The following is a 15,967-nucleotide window of genomic DNA, read 5'->3' on the forward strand; positions in this document are numbered from 1 at the left end:
CAGTGGTAACTGATAGAAATCCAGGAAGTGAAGAAACATGGCCTCTGTGCCAAGTCCCATTGTCTCCTGCTCCCACTGCTCTCCCCCTTTAGGAGACAAATCTTCCATGCCTCTGTCTCACATTGTATGTGTTTGCTGAGCACAGGCTGATGATGCAGACAGGGGGCAGGGCATGATGTCACAGGAGGCTTTGCTGGTTCCCCCAATCCCCTGAGTGATTCCCCATCTCTGACCGGCCAGAAGCAGGTGCAGCAAGGACTGTGGACTGTGATGAATAGCTGAGGGAAAGCATTGCATGCTGGAACCAGTACTGAATTCTGGGAACTGCTCAACCAGGAAGTACAGAAACACAATGCAGAACAAAAAGCCTAAAACAAATGGATTTTTGGTAGTTTTAAAACTGGGATAGATGTGTAAGTAATGTGTTATGCTTCTGCAGAAGTTTCATTTTTTTTAACCTCTATTTGGAATTCCCCTTTAAGTCCATGAAAAGAGGACGGGTCAGATCCCATGATATGTTTGTTATTATAACTGCAACTTTGGGAAATTCTAATTACTAACAACAAGATTGAAGCATTTGGGTAGCTACAGGCTTGTATTTTTAGCGGCAAGGCCATGGACCTTCCCATCCTGATAATACTAGGCTGCTCCTGGCTGGTTACAAAAAAGGGGAATCTGTGCCTTTTCATTTTTATTATTATTAAGAAAAAAATATGTGTTGTTGTAAAAGTCCCAAAGGATGGATTTGGCTGTCCAGGCTTGATGGGAATTAGGCTTTCGCAGCAGATGGAGGGCCAAATGTTCACCATCACTGCTCTAATCTACAACACAGTGCCTGTGCCTCTATGCTATTGTGGAATGGCCTGATTGTGTATGCATTGCTTGTCACTTACACATCTCCATTCAAAATGTATAAATCAGTCCAAGGGCCAGAGTACAATATAAAGTGATAATATTTGATCTTCTTCTGCTCTCACTGCATTCATTTACATTGCATAGACATCAGGTTACAGAAATTTTTAAAGGGAATATATAGCTTAGATTTGTTTTTACTGACTAGCTGCAGATTCTGGAGCATGTTCTTTTCTTCTGATCTGTTTCTATTTTCTAATTGCATTTTTTATTTATTTATTTATTTATTTAGTTTTTACTACATTATTCTGGGGGCTGCCTTCTTGCTTAAGCTGATTTTAACAACATTTAGTGGCATGGTTTACAGCATGCCTCATGGACATAGAGACAACATGAAATGTTCTGCAGGAAGTGGTGTATTATTTCCAGTCTGCACAGTGCTCTCTACTGCCACCTCTGCCTATGTCAGGAACTGTCCAGAGCAAGAGGGGTTTTTTATTGTCCAGAGCAAGAGAGGGATTTGCTACTGCTCTGGACAGTTCCTGTCATGGTCAGAGGTGGCAGCAGAGAGCACTGTGTCAGACTGGAAATAATACACCACTTCCTGTAGTATATAACTTTCTGGCACCAGTGGATTTGAATTTTTTTTCTCTCCAAAGTACCCCAAAGTTATATAAATTTATAAAAGGGGTATGCCAGAGAGTAACAATTTTTCTATTTTTTTTCTTAAATACAATGCTTTAATAAAACTTATGTTACTTTGTTATTAACTTAATTAAAATAAATGTCAATTTTTATTTTATTTAAACGCCTTTTAACATTTGGGGCAGCAGTGAGGAGCAAACGGACCTTTCTGCTACCACAAAAATTCATATTGGGAACTTCAGGGCGGTCCAAGCCCTGGTCCCCACTGCCATGATCTGAAATAGTGAGATTGATTGGGACAAAGATTGTCATCACAGCACAGCTATTATTCATCATTAGAGATGAGCAAGTACTAAAATGCTTGGGTGCTCGTTACTTGAGACAAATATTTCCCAATACTCGGTTGCTTGTTTCGAGTAACAAACCCCATTAAAGTCAATGGGAAACTCAAGCATTTTTGCAGGGGACCCAAGTTCAGTAGAGGGAAGGTCGTGTGAAAACCTGTCAACCTCAGAAAATGATGGAAACACCACGGAAATGGACAGGAAACAGCAGAGGCAGCATGCATGGATGCCTCTGAGGCTGCCTAATCACACCATTATGCCAAATTCTGGGCAACAGCATGGCAGTGATCACACAGTGAACCATTAAAACAGAGGTAGCATACCCCCCCCCCAAAAAAAAAACAAAAAAAAACAAAAACAAAAAAAAACTTAGCCTGACACAGCATGGCAGTGAGAACACAGGAAACCATTAAAACAGAGGTAGCATATAAACCACCTAGACTGTGTGACCAGTGTAATACTCTGCAGCATCTGAGTACACCTGATATCTGATCACTGCTGTATAGTCTTCTATAGTCTGCAGGGTGTAATACTCTGCAGCAGCTGAGTACACCTGCTAACTGATCACTGCTGTATTCTCTTCTATAGTCTGCAGGGTGTAATACTCTGCAGCCTCTGTGTACATCTGGCATCTGATATCACTGCTGAATACTCTTCTATAGTCTGCAGGGTGTAATACTCTGCAGCCTCTGTGTACATCTGGTATCATATCACTGCTGTATACTCTTCTATAGTCTGCAAGGTGTAATACTCTGCAGCATCTGTGTACACTGGGTATCTGATATCACTGCTCTATACTCTTCTATAGTCTGCAGGGTGTAATACTCTGCAGCATCTGCCACACCTGATATCTGATCACTGCTTTATAGTCAGCGGATTGTAATACTCTGCAGCAGCTGTGTACACCTGGTATCTGATCACTGATATTGTTCTGTAGGAAATAATAGAAAATGGCAATAAGAAGCCTATAATGTAACTGATCTTGGTAAATCTTTGTAGCTGCATTATCTTCAGCAACTTAACAAAGCTAAGTGTATCATACAGTATGCCACAGTTAGTGTAAGATTGCATTAAACTACCATGTAATTAATGAGTTTAGAAATAAAAGAATTACGTAGAAGACAGAATCATTTTGGCTAAGTAAAACACAAATCATATGTTGAGATCTTAGCAGGGCCAAATAGTGAATACTATGTCCGTAAAACTACGCAAGCGGGTAAAAATGACAGAATAGAGGGTGACAAAAACATATCACAGAGATACAAATACAAGGGCAGAATAAAGACTAGAAAAGATGGAGACAATGAGGTGCACAGTGCACATGATGATAAGAAGCTTAACGGTAGAGGAGATTAAAGGGAATACGACATACAAAGAAATACTCACTGATGTAGCTAAAACAATGAAAACTAAGAACTGATCGTATCAACATAAGGGAACGGCAGAATAAAGTCTCTAGAGTGCAGTAAAGACACAAAGCTGGCCAAATGAACAAGACAAAACATTGCGGCTATGTTCATACAACAGGATGGTGTCTTTTAATAAATAAACGATGAAAATAATATTCATTACTTTTTTATTTTTTTTTATTTTTTTATTTTTTATTAAATGGCTGTTATTTTGCCTAAAAAGAATTTGTGGGAAAATAGCCTTTAGCTGCTGCCATCCTTACCTGAATAAAGTCATGGTTATAAGTTATAAGTTATAGAAAATATCTGAAATACAAAAACATTAATTCACAATATAGGTGTGTGACCTACCTGAGAGTTTGGCATGTCTGCATGCACTCGAGTCACGCCAACGACTCATTAAAATAGGGTAAAAAATCATCAGGGGACATTGTAAAATGATGTCATAAGAACTTGTTTTGACTGTTGAATCGAAACTCTACAACTATCAGTGCATAATAACAAAACTTTTTATTATAAACAATCCAACTCTTACTAATGATTAAGGAACTTTTCTTTTAAAGAAGAAAACTTTTATACCATATCAAAAGTTTGTTTTATGCCATATCACTGTTCGGCCATTGTTTAACGCTATCTACAGCCGGAATTAGTGATCATGTTCATTAATTACGGCTGTAAGCAGCATTAAACAACATCCGGTAACAGCAGAACAGCCATTGTTTATACAGCATGTGAACATAGCCTCAAAATGTGTTACTACATGTATATTTTTATATGAGAAAATTTACACTATAAGGGCAAATCTCCCCATTGGTAATTTTTATTAAAAAATTTTCAAAAATTGGTAAATGTTAAATCAAGTCAATCATTCAATTTTCGCCTTGGGCAGCAGTGGACTTTGATGGATTAAAGGCATAAAATATGTAAACTTTCCAATAAACCATTTAACACTTTCATTTCCCCCTTCAATTACCTTTTCACCTCCCCTTCTGTGGCACCCTTTGTATTCCCTCTTAGTTTAGGAGGCACCAATGTAAGTGTAAATTTAATATTGAATTATTAAATTTAGATTTAGATAAATAGTCCTCTGCAAGAAGTCCGGCCCTTTTTTAGGGGTTGGCCAGTGGCAGTGCAAGAGGTAGCAGTCAAGGGGTGGAAGTGGTGAAACATGGGATTGTGGCGATCCTAACAGGCTTGGACGAAGGTCCCAGCTCCCAGTAAGACCCAGTGGTCAAGTGAATACTAGCCAGGCTGGTATTGTGGAATGGATCTTTCAAATTTCCAGCTCCTCAGCAGTCAGTAGTCAGTCACGGAGCCAGCAATCATTTGAAGGGTCCTCAGTGACCTCAGTTATTTTTCAGGGATTTGCCACTCATATGAGGAGAAATCGATCTGGTTACATGAGATATTAATTTAGACTTCTATAATTGAGCAAGAAGGCAGCCAGGCATAGTAGGTGGCTCCTTCGTGGGCTTACTCCACTTCCCTAATTAGGTTGTAGGCATAGAGTGACCTGACATGAGTTTAACTCCCGGGCATGTTCGACCTTCAACTCACCAACCAGTCAAGTTTCTAATGGTGGTGAGTGTGCTCGATGTTGGACGTTGCAAGGTTTTACCACTCACATGGGAAGAAATTGGAACACAGGGTGGTAGTGATCCTAACAGGTTTGGATGAAGGTTGCAGTTCCCAGTAAGACCCAGTGGTCAGGTGAATACTAGCCAGGCTGGTATTGTGGAAAAGGTTCTTCACAGTTCAGTCAGTTAGTAGTCAATCCTGGAACCAGCAATCATCAAAAGGTTCCTCACAAAGAAATGACAACACCAATCCTTGACAAGGGTAGGACTTTCCTCTGGAACATCTCCTGTTGTGTCTTGGCCGCAAGTCAGCTTTGAAGGACCATCAGCAAGAAATGCAGACTACGATGATGTAGCAGACTCTATGTGAAATCTCAGTCTCCTGATGTCATCATCATCATCAGGGGATAAAGATGTATATAGTCCACTAAGCCAGTGTCAAGTCTCATCCACAGCTCGTCATTCCATTCTGAGCACTGTTATGATACGGCAGAGGGGGGCCGGAATGAGGGACGGATGGAGCGGTTCGACCGGCCTCCCGAAGACTACGTCATGGTCCCAAGATGGCGGACGGTGGTCGACACGAGATGCGGTGAGTATAATGCACCACACTTCCGGGTCTAACGTGGGTGGGGGGAAACACTGGGAAGGGGGCCATTCACATACATAACATACATTACAAAGTTGTATAACTTTGTAATGTGCGTTATTTTGTGAATAATTGTTTAGCGCCGCACTACCCCTTTAAAACTTTGAAATGGCCAAGTCAAAGTTTAGTCCTTAATCTGATGAAATGTTGTGGAAGGACCTGAAGAGAACAAAATATAGGAGGAAACTTTTTAACACAATGTAATTTTTTGCATTAAAAAATTACTGGAAACATTTAAATGCGGTTATTGCTGTACAAAATTGTCACACAAGATACTGAAAACAAAGGTTTACATACTTTTGTTTAGGACTTATGTGAAAATCTCATGTAGTTTTAAGTCGCATATATACAGAAATATGGAAAACTCTGAAGGGTGAAAAACTTTCAAGCAACATGGTACTTCATCCTGTGTCCAATTGAAAATTTAAACCCTATTACCAATAGCAACAAATCTGCTGGTAAATTCACAGCAGTTCTGACCCATGTGAAGTCAATTAACCTCTTAATGACCACTGATACCTTTTTACAGTGGTCATTAAGGGGCCTAATTCTTTTCTTAAAATAAGGAAGTGCATAGACTTCAATGGAAATCATTGAAGAATGAAAACAGATTCTTTTTTTTTAGATACAAATGGCGCCCATTATTTTACAGCGAGTGAACATGGCCTTAAACTGACAACTCAATGAGCTATTATAGTGTACAAAAGCCATAGTTTATTGGCTTATTTAGTTTCGCTGTATCCGTTATTGTGTATAACATAGTTTTGGGGAGCAAATTCATATACAAATTAAAGATGAACCCTTAGATACACACTAAGGAACAAAGGTTCCCCCCATGCTACACGCTTAAAGGCATTGGCCACTTTGTAGAAAATTTTTTAGTATACAGTATTAGGTTCTGCGTCCGCATCCCAATTCATTGCTGAATACAATGGAATTCAATTAATAACATGTCAGCTTTTCGTGCAGCCGGTTAGAATCCCGGCTGGGGCATATACTATCTATATATGCTCCGGCTGGGATTCCATTTATGCACTTACAAATGCAAATTGCAACAATGACCGTGATTTATACAAAACATATGTTGTGTGAACATGGCCTTAGTAAGTGTACTCACTATATATACTGACAGCAGCTCCCTGTGTACCTCAGAGTTAAATCAGACTACCCTCTTCCAGGCTGTGCTGCCCTGCTCTGTGGCGAGTCTGTACATAAGATGGCTGACGTGGACCCGCCCCCAGTGTCCTCCATAGGAATATACAGTCCATGCCCCCACTGTCCACCACTGAGCCTGTATATGCCTATGGAGGACACTGGGGGCGGGTCCATGTCAGCCATTTTATGGACAGACTCACCACAGAGCAGGGCAGCACAGCCTGGAGGAGGGGTGTCTGATATTAGCTCTATGAGGTACACAGGGAGCTGCTGTCAGTAAGTAATGTGAGTATAGTCACTAATACTATACACTGAGCAAATTTACTATAAAGTGGCCAACCCCTTTAAGTATAGTTTTACTTTTTCGATTGCACTCAATACATTTTTATTTCTTATACTATGCATCGATGGGTGTAACATTGGAACCACAGCCACATATATAGTATAACTGAGAGCTGTGCTGTTCTTCCCTTATACATACAGTTTTTCAGCAGTTCATATTGTTGTATGTTATGCATGCATTTGTATTGTCTATTCTATGCATTGTTTCCTTTGCTGCCATTTGGTGGCCAGAATTTGTATGTGCTCACTCTTGTTTTTTTTTAATAAAGTTTTTTTCAAAGTGGTCGTGTTTTCACAGGTCCGTCTCCAGGTTACCTGCTCTGAGGCACCATTTTGGTGCTCACTGTGAGACAGGGTGCATACTTGCTCTTGGGCTTGTGAAGGCACCAATTTCTGACCAGCAATACCTCAGTAACACCTCAGCAGCCTTAGTAACTACAGTGCTTTATCCTCCATTATTGCTGTATCCAAGTTCAATAAACCAAATCTTGACTGTGTGCTGGTCCGGTCTGCTCCACATTCTGGATACGAAGGTAGGAACGTCTCACAGTCACTATTGGCCAGTTACACCTTCATTCGCCTCATGTGGGGACAGAACAAGAGCAGCTTGCTATCTTCATTTGTATGGGTTGTCTTGTTTCATATACAAGAAGATTTTAGGTCCATAGTATAATATGATAGTGGTAAGGTGAGAAGTACAGCTGGAGAAAGCTTTATGAAGACTATTGGGGATTTGATCTTCAAAATGGTGGAAATGATGTAGGCATAGGATACTACAATGCATGATGGAAAAATAAAAATTGGCAATAATCGTTTTGTGTAATAGGGCCTTAAGACACCGTCCGTTCTGTGACACGGCCAAGTCACACAGCTGCCGGTGTCGGTGATGTTGATCCCGGCCGGATGACTTTCATTTACTGTATGTTGAATATGGACAAAGAGAGAAAGGAGCTGCTGCACATCACACCTATGGCTGACACTAATGCCTCTCAGCTACATTTAAAAACCAACGCCAGGATGTTAGTATATAATTTGATCAAACCATATTGCCTCATGTACCATGTGTAGGTCCCCTGGTTCACATGAATCCCTACACAATTTGATCAAATTATATACCAACATCCTGGAATTGGTTTTTAAATGTAGCCTAAGAGGCGTTAGTGTCAGCCATAGGTGTGAGGTGCAGCGCTCCTTTCTCTCCATGTCCGTATTTTACTTTTCTCCCCTTTCTGAGTGGCTAGCACTTCTCCTGGTAAGACCCATGTGACCCCAAGGAGGCACCTGTGCACACATGGTAAGTACCTCCTAGTTCTCCCATTCTACCTCCGGCGCAGTGGTGAGTAGTAAGACTTTGTTCACACTTGTGTTGCTTGGTGGCCGCTTTCTCCGCCGGCGGCACCTGCTGGGTTTGGGCGGGTCCTGTGACAGTGGGGTTACAGGGCCATTTAGGGGCCTCCCTTCCCTGCTTGCGTTCACTTTGCGAGGTTGGTGGTCGCTGACTGACACAGTGTTGATTTAGTGTAGGGACTCAAGTGGGCCAGGGGACCTGCACGTGGTACATGAGGCAATATGGTTTGATTAAATTATATACCAACAAACCTGGCGTTGGTTTTGCCAAGAGGCATTAGTGTCAGCCATAGGTGTGAGGTGCCGCAGCTCCTTTCTCTCTATGTCCATATTTCATTTATGTTAAATTATGTTGAACCAAAGGCTGTTGCAATTTACCATTGCACACAATGAAAAGTGCGGCCGGAGACACACTCTCCATTGTGAGACAGTTCTGTGCGGCCGCTATTCAATGATTTCAGCGCAATGCATACTTGGAATTAATCACGGCCGTTGTTGCAAATCGCAACAATGGCTGTCATTAATTCAAAATATACATTGTGTGAACATGGACAAAAGATAAACACTTAAATAGAAAGGAACAAAGTTTTCTCCCATGCTACACGTTCTTTAAGTATAGCTTTACTTTTTCCATTGCATTCAATATATCTTTATTTCTTAGACTATACACCAACGGGTTTAACATTGGAACCACAGCCACATATATAACTGAGAGCAGCTTGCTATCTTCATTACTATGGGTTGTCTCTGGTTTCATGTACAAGAAGATTATAGGTCCATAGTATAATATGATAGTGGTAAGGTGGGAGGTACAGCTAGAGAAAGCTTTATGGCGACCATTGGATGATTTGATCTTTAAAATGGTGGAAATGATGTAGACATAGGATACTACAATGCATGAATAAGGTAGGCATCCAATGAGAATACTTTCAATAATAGTTAAAATATCTCGGCCTGTGGAGTCACTGGCGGAGAGCTTGTTTAGTGTCTTTAGATCACAGAAAAAATGGTCAATATTGTTAGAAAAGCAGAAAGATAGAGAAGATGTAATAAATGCATACAACAAAGAGTTAAAGATGCCAATGAGCCAGGATGCAGCAGCCATAGTAAGTCTTACATTTTTTCTCATAAGTATTGCATACTGCAAGGGCTTGCAGATTGCCACATAGCGGTCATAAGACATACACGTCAGGATGAATATATCAGCCTGTCCGCACAATAATAAGAAATACAGTTGAGTTATGCAGCCTTGGAATGAGATCCTGTGATCCTTGGTTACAATGATAGATAGTAATTTCGGGAGTGTTATACATACAAAGGCTACATCTGAGGTAGAGAGGTTACATAGGAAGAAATACATCGGAGTGTGCAGCTGGGAGACTAAACACACAAGTGTGATAATGGTGACGTTCCCAATCACTGTCATCAAATACATTAATAATACTCCAATAAATAGTCCAATCTGTCCAGTTGCAGATGTGTAAAAGGCTAAAATATTGAATTCCTTCACTGTGCAGTTATCCATCTTGACTATCTGCAGAAAGATGCACTAAGTTATTAAGGCAGAAAACCTGCTCCCTATTCAGATTTGTGCACAATTTTCTCAAGGGAAGATGTGGAGTTCAAAGACTTAGATACAATGGATGTCAGTTTCTCTGATAATGGCAGAACAGCAGCAGAGCCAGGAACGTACTTTAAAGGAGAAGTCCGGCGAAAATTATTTTTTTATATGTTATTACTGATGGAAAGTTATACAATTTTCTAATGTACATTAATTATGGGAAATGCTCCTATACTGCTATTTCCCTTAATTTAGTGTACCAGGAAGTGTTAGAATTCTCTCAGAAGCAGTGACGTCACGACGAAAGGTGTAATTCCTATGGAGTGTCCAGCAGGGGGCGCACTATATATATAGAAGTCAATGAGTACCATTGACTTCTATATATAGTGCCCCCCTGCTGGACACTCCATTGGAATTACAATGGATGTGTATGTAATGTAATATACAGTGTTTTTGATTGAATACATTTATGAAATACTTTGGGGAGCAAGTGTCCTTGCTCCCCAAAGTATTCCATAAATGTAAGCAATCAGTACATCACAGTAAGCCCGTCGCCCGCCGCTACCGAACGCCCGCCACTGCCGCCGCTACCGAACGCCCGCCGCTGTGGACTACTCTCAACTACTACTCTCCCCACCTGCTCATAGCATGTGCAGGTGATGGGAGAGTAGTAGCCGGGTTATATCTCTGAGATCGATGCCGCGCAGGGGGAGCCGCTCATCACTGCAGCCATCATCCCCCTCCTGCTGCTTCCTTACTCTATGTGATGGCTGACTCCCCGCCCGGCCGCCGCTCTCCGATTACACGTGCCGGCGGTCGGGCAGGAAGTCAGCTATCACATAGAGTAAGGAAGCAGCAGGAGGGGGAGCGGAGGGGGATGATAGCTGCAGTGATGAGCGGCTCCCCCTGCGCGGCATCGCGGCGGCGATCTCAGCCATATAACCCGGCTACTACTCTCCCATCACCTGCACATGCTATGAGCAGGTGGGGAGAGTAGTAGTTGAGAGTAGTCCACAGCGGCGGCAGTGGCAGCAGCGTCGGGCGTTCGGTAGCGGCGGCAGTCTTACTGTGATGTACTGATTGCTTACATTTATGGAATACTTTGGGGAGCAAGGACACTTGCTCCCCAAAGTATTTCATAAATGTATTCAATCAAAAACACTGTATATTACATTACATACACATCCATTGTAATTCCAATGGAGTGTCCAGCAGGGGCGCACTATATATAGAAGTCAATGGTACTCATTGACTTCTATATATAGTGCGCCCCCTGCTGGACACTCCATAGGAATTACACCTTTCGTCGTGACGTCACTGCTTCAGAGAGAATTCTAACACTTCCTGGTACACTATATTAAGGGAAATAGCAGTATAGGAGCATTTCCCATAATTAATGTACATTAGAAAATTGTATAACTTTCCATCAGTAATAACATATAAAAAAATAATTTTCGCCGGACTTCTCCTTTAAGTATACCATGGTTTAACAGAATTATAAAAAAAAAGACTCATGGAATAACGCAGAAGCTCCATATAAGATTTCACATGTAAATGGTGCCAGTGTTGGACTAACCATCTGGCACTTCTGGCAACTGTCAGATGGGCTGGTCACTACAGATGATCGAACATCAGGATTTTGCAGGTTTGAGCGAACTCGAACCTTCTCGAACCTGCAGCATTTGATTCCCGATGCCTTCCTGTTCCGTGGGGAAGGAGGAAACAGCCCGAGTAACGCCTGGAATTCTGGGATACAGCTTAGGTAATAGGCTGTATCTTGGAATTCCAGGCGGTACCCAGGCTGTCTTCTCCTTCCCCACGGAACAGGAAGGCATCGGGAATCAAATGCTGCAGGTTCGAGAAGGTTTGAGTTTGCTCGAACCTGCAAAATCCCGATGTTCGATCATCCCTACTGGTCACCTCTGTGGACTACTCTGCGGAGGCATCCCAAATCCCTCTCAGTCATGTGATTCTTAACCAAATTTTTTGGTAAAGCTCCTCCCCACCCATGTAAGCCTCCTTATTTGCATTAACCAGACAACCTGGCCCGGTCACCCAACCATCCCTGAGCGGCCACTGTTCCACTCCCGAGCCCTCTATCAGGTGACACCCTTCCTAAACAGCTCATATTACAATAATCCTCCTTTAACATCCTATTCCTCACTGGAGTTATACTCTCTAACGGTAGCTTCACAGACACTGTATCGCAGTGAATTTTCTGCTGTGATACGCAGCAGATTTGATGTAAATAACTGAACACAGCATCAAATCTGCTGCAGATCTGCTGCACATCGGTCGTGTGAGTTAGCACCCTAAAGATGTTTAATCTTTTTCTCATTTTGTAATGACTAGTCAGGTACGAGAACAGAGACACAGACAAGTGAGCCCTAAACTGACCCAATCCAGTGTCCCTACCTACTTACCACAATCTGCCCTGGATGACAGGAATCTGGTTCAGGACAGGATTGGCCCAGCCCCTAATCTCCAACCAGAGACACCTGAAAACACACACACACACACACACACACACACACACACACACACACACACTGGGAGCAAACCTGCCTGTCACAGAATGCAAGCCAAACCAAGGTTAACCCTGCAATTGCCAGAGAACACAGCAGAGGCAACCTGAGTAGAGAAATAGGCCAGTGTACAGACTACCCAGTGCATAACAAAATTAAACCATCAGTGGCGTCCGCGCGCCCCGAGCCCAGGAGACCGGTGCTGATGCAAAGTCAGGTAAGTTGCTAACACATTTTCTCCCAAACTCTTGCATTCTCCACTGTACTGTATAAACCTATGTACAATGATATAGCAAGAGAATACATGACAACAGAAACACATCCTGTTTTATAACACCTTAGGGTATAAACACACACACCGTATACGCAGCGTATTTACTGCTGCGATACGCAGCAAATGCACAACAAATACGCAGCAGATTAGATCTAAATAACTGAACACAGCATCAAATCTGCACCATCAAATCTGCTGCGTATCTGCTGCTTATACGGTGTGTGTGTTTGTACCCTTAAAACTACAAACTAAAACCCCTTCCCCTTTGCAAGACTTTACTTCCTACGACTCTGGGAGAAAGATCTAAAACGTACTCTCACTTCAACTCAAAGTATTAACTACTTGTTGCCCTCAAAGTGTCCTGAAGACAATTCTGTATCCAAGAGAATAGCTAAAGGGTGCTCTGAAGATAGTGCACTACACATATGAAATTCCAACAGTATGATGGATCTGAACCTGTAACATGTTGCACAGTAAATGACTTACACATACCTTGATATGTGGTGGGAATATCCCCCTATGGATTTGGTTCACTTATGGCCCCTGTCGCTGAACAGATTGAAAAAATCTGCAAGGTAAAGTTCCTAGAAAAATTCAAAACCTTCTTAAATTTCTTTTCATCCTCTTACCTGTTCCTGAACACAGTACCCCACCCAGTACCCCACCCAAGCTTTTTATCTACTGTTTAATGTTGCAGCTAATGCTGCGTTTACACGGAACGATTATTGTGCAAATTCGCACAATAACAATCGAATTTGAATGATAATCGTACGTGTAAACGCTGCGAACGATCAAACAACGAACGAGAAATCGTTCATTTTGATCTTACGACATGTTCTAAAATCGTTGTTCGCAAAAAATTCGCATATCGTTCCGTGTAAACAGTCGTTCACCGATTTTTCCTATGTGCGAGATAGGCTTAAGCGGTCGCAAAACGAATTTTCTGTACGATATATCGTACCGTCTAAATGCTGATCGTTATGAAAAAAAAACGTTACTCCGACATCGTTAATCGTACGATCGGGCGATTTATCGTTCCGTGTAAACGCAGCATAATTTTATTTTATATCATCTTCTAAAAGCCAATAAAGCGGTTATCCAGCGCTTGTTACTAGCATGACTAAAATCAGTAGGAACCTCCTATCTGTCAAATCAAATCAACTATTTATCTCCTATCTATCTATCTACTGGAAAATGACAAAGATCTACAATGGTAGGATATTTTAATGAATTTTTTTTGTACGCTTTGTAGCGATAAAAAAGGCAGTACAGGCAATGTTAAGAAACTTTGTAATTGGGTTTATTAGCTGAAAAATGCATTTTTATCATGAAAAAGCAGTTTGAAGCTCTCTCCCCTGTCTTTATGTTTTTGTATGGAGAGGGGAGGGGTGGAGGGAGATGAGGCACCAAAACAGGACAACAAAGAGTTAATTTACAGCTACATCACCTCTAAAGTCAGCACTGACCTCTCTGACCTCTGCATACAGGCTTTCACACAGCTCCCCCCTGAGTAATCCTTTGTTCTCTGCTCTCTGCTGGCGACTAATCTCCCTCCTCACCCTTCCCTCTCCATAGGTTACATAGGGCTCAACTGATGTAAAAGAGTTGAGATTTCCTGATAATGAGCAGTGAATGAGAGAGAGGAAGGAGGGGGGGGGGGACCTTGGGAAAGTCTCTTTGAATGCAGATAATGGCATATTTGCCTAATAAACCCAATTAAAAAGTTTCTTAAAATCGCCTGCACTATTGATTTCTGTAAAATAAAAAAAATAAAAAAAAGAAAATGACAGTGAAACTTTAAAGAAAAGAGTGACAAGAGAATTCACACAGACAGGAGAATGAAGGCAGTGAGAATCAGGAAATCATTGACAGATGTGTGATCTGCAGGACACAATGCAAAACCAGTGAACAAATACTGTAGGTGTGTAACAAAGCATAGCTGAAAGAAGGATCCCGGACCACCAGATATATGTAAATAAACCCTAACAAAGCTGACTTTATTATATACCAATAGTTATTGTCCTATTATGATCTATAGCTCACAGCTATAGTTTAACACAAGAACGCAAGAAATATAGCAGAGCAGTCCTTACAGCTTAATAGGTAAAACACAGATCTGGTGATAATATCTCAGTTGTGCCAAACAGTACAAGTAACATAAAAAATGACAGGACAGGAAAGAACGTTAATAATTACAGATGTAAAAAAGTCAGAGCAGAACAAAGAGTAGCAATGAAGAACGGGAGCTGAAGCATAGAGACGAACCTAGAAATAATCACTGTTATAACAATGAAGTCTTAGGAGTGCAGTAAAGTCTTACACTATAGGTAAAATGTATGCATTGTGGTGGCCATTATTACTTATTTACAATAAGATTTTTTTTTTAAATAAATAACAATTACAATAATGCCAATATTAAAGTACAATAATAACTGTGTAATAAAAGTGTGTGCCTTACCTACCTGAGTTTGGCATGTCTGTATGCGCTCACGTCAGCTAAGCAAACTCTCTAAATAAGGCTTTGAAATCTCCAGGGTATCTTATAATTAATCTCATAAGAACATCTATGAACTGTTGAAAGTAAGTACGACTACTATCACTACATAATAACAATACTTTTTTCACTTAACAATCCACTTTTTGCTAACATGTTAGAAATTATAGGGAAGTTTACAGAAGACCATGATCGTCATTTGCAAATTTTGGACGTCTTTTTGACAGCTGAAAAATCTTGTAGAGTAAACATAGCTAAAGAGAGTATATTCAAATTAGGTGTTTGTTTTTTTAGATTAACCATGATTTTATATACATTTTTTTCCATTAACATAGGGATGCAGACATGTATGGATATATAATATAGTTAATCATGCACCCATCAATCTATAGAGTAGGGGGGGGGGGTAGAAAAAGAGGCAATTAATTCCTTTATCCCCTCTTATGCAAGTTTGTCTTATTCTTCACCATAGTCTCTTACAATCTCAAGGCTACAACACCTAAATAATACCCAGCCTATTTTTTCACAATACCCCCATGCCCACTTAATTAGGTTAAAGCTATGTTCACAGAATGTAGGGCAATACTAAGCATATATATATATATATATATATATATATATATATATATAGTGTATTTTTGTAATTGTGCTGACCCACAGAAAACAGAGAAAAAAAAAATAAAAAAAAAATAATATATATATATATAGTAGGTTCCCGGGAACGACCGCAGGCACCCGCCTCACGATTGACTGTGTGCAGCGACAATTTATATATATATATATATATATATAT

This window comes from Dendropsophus ebraccatus, chromosome 1 (assembly GCF_027789765.1).
Source record: "Dendropsophus ebraccatus isolate aDenEbr1 chromosome 1, aDenEbr1.pat, whole genome shotgun sequence".
NCBI lineage: Eukaryota > Metazoa > Chordata > Amphibia > Anura > Hylidae > Dendropsophus > Dendropsophus ebraccatus.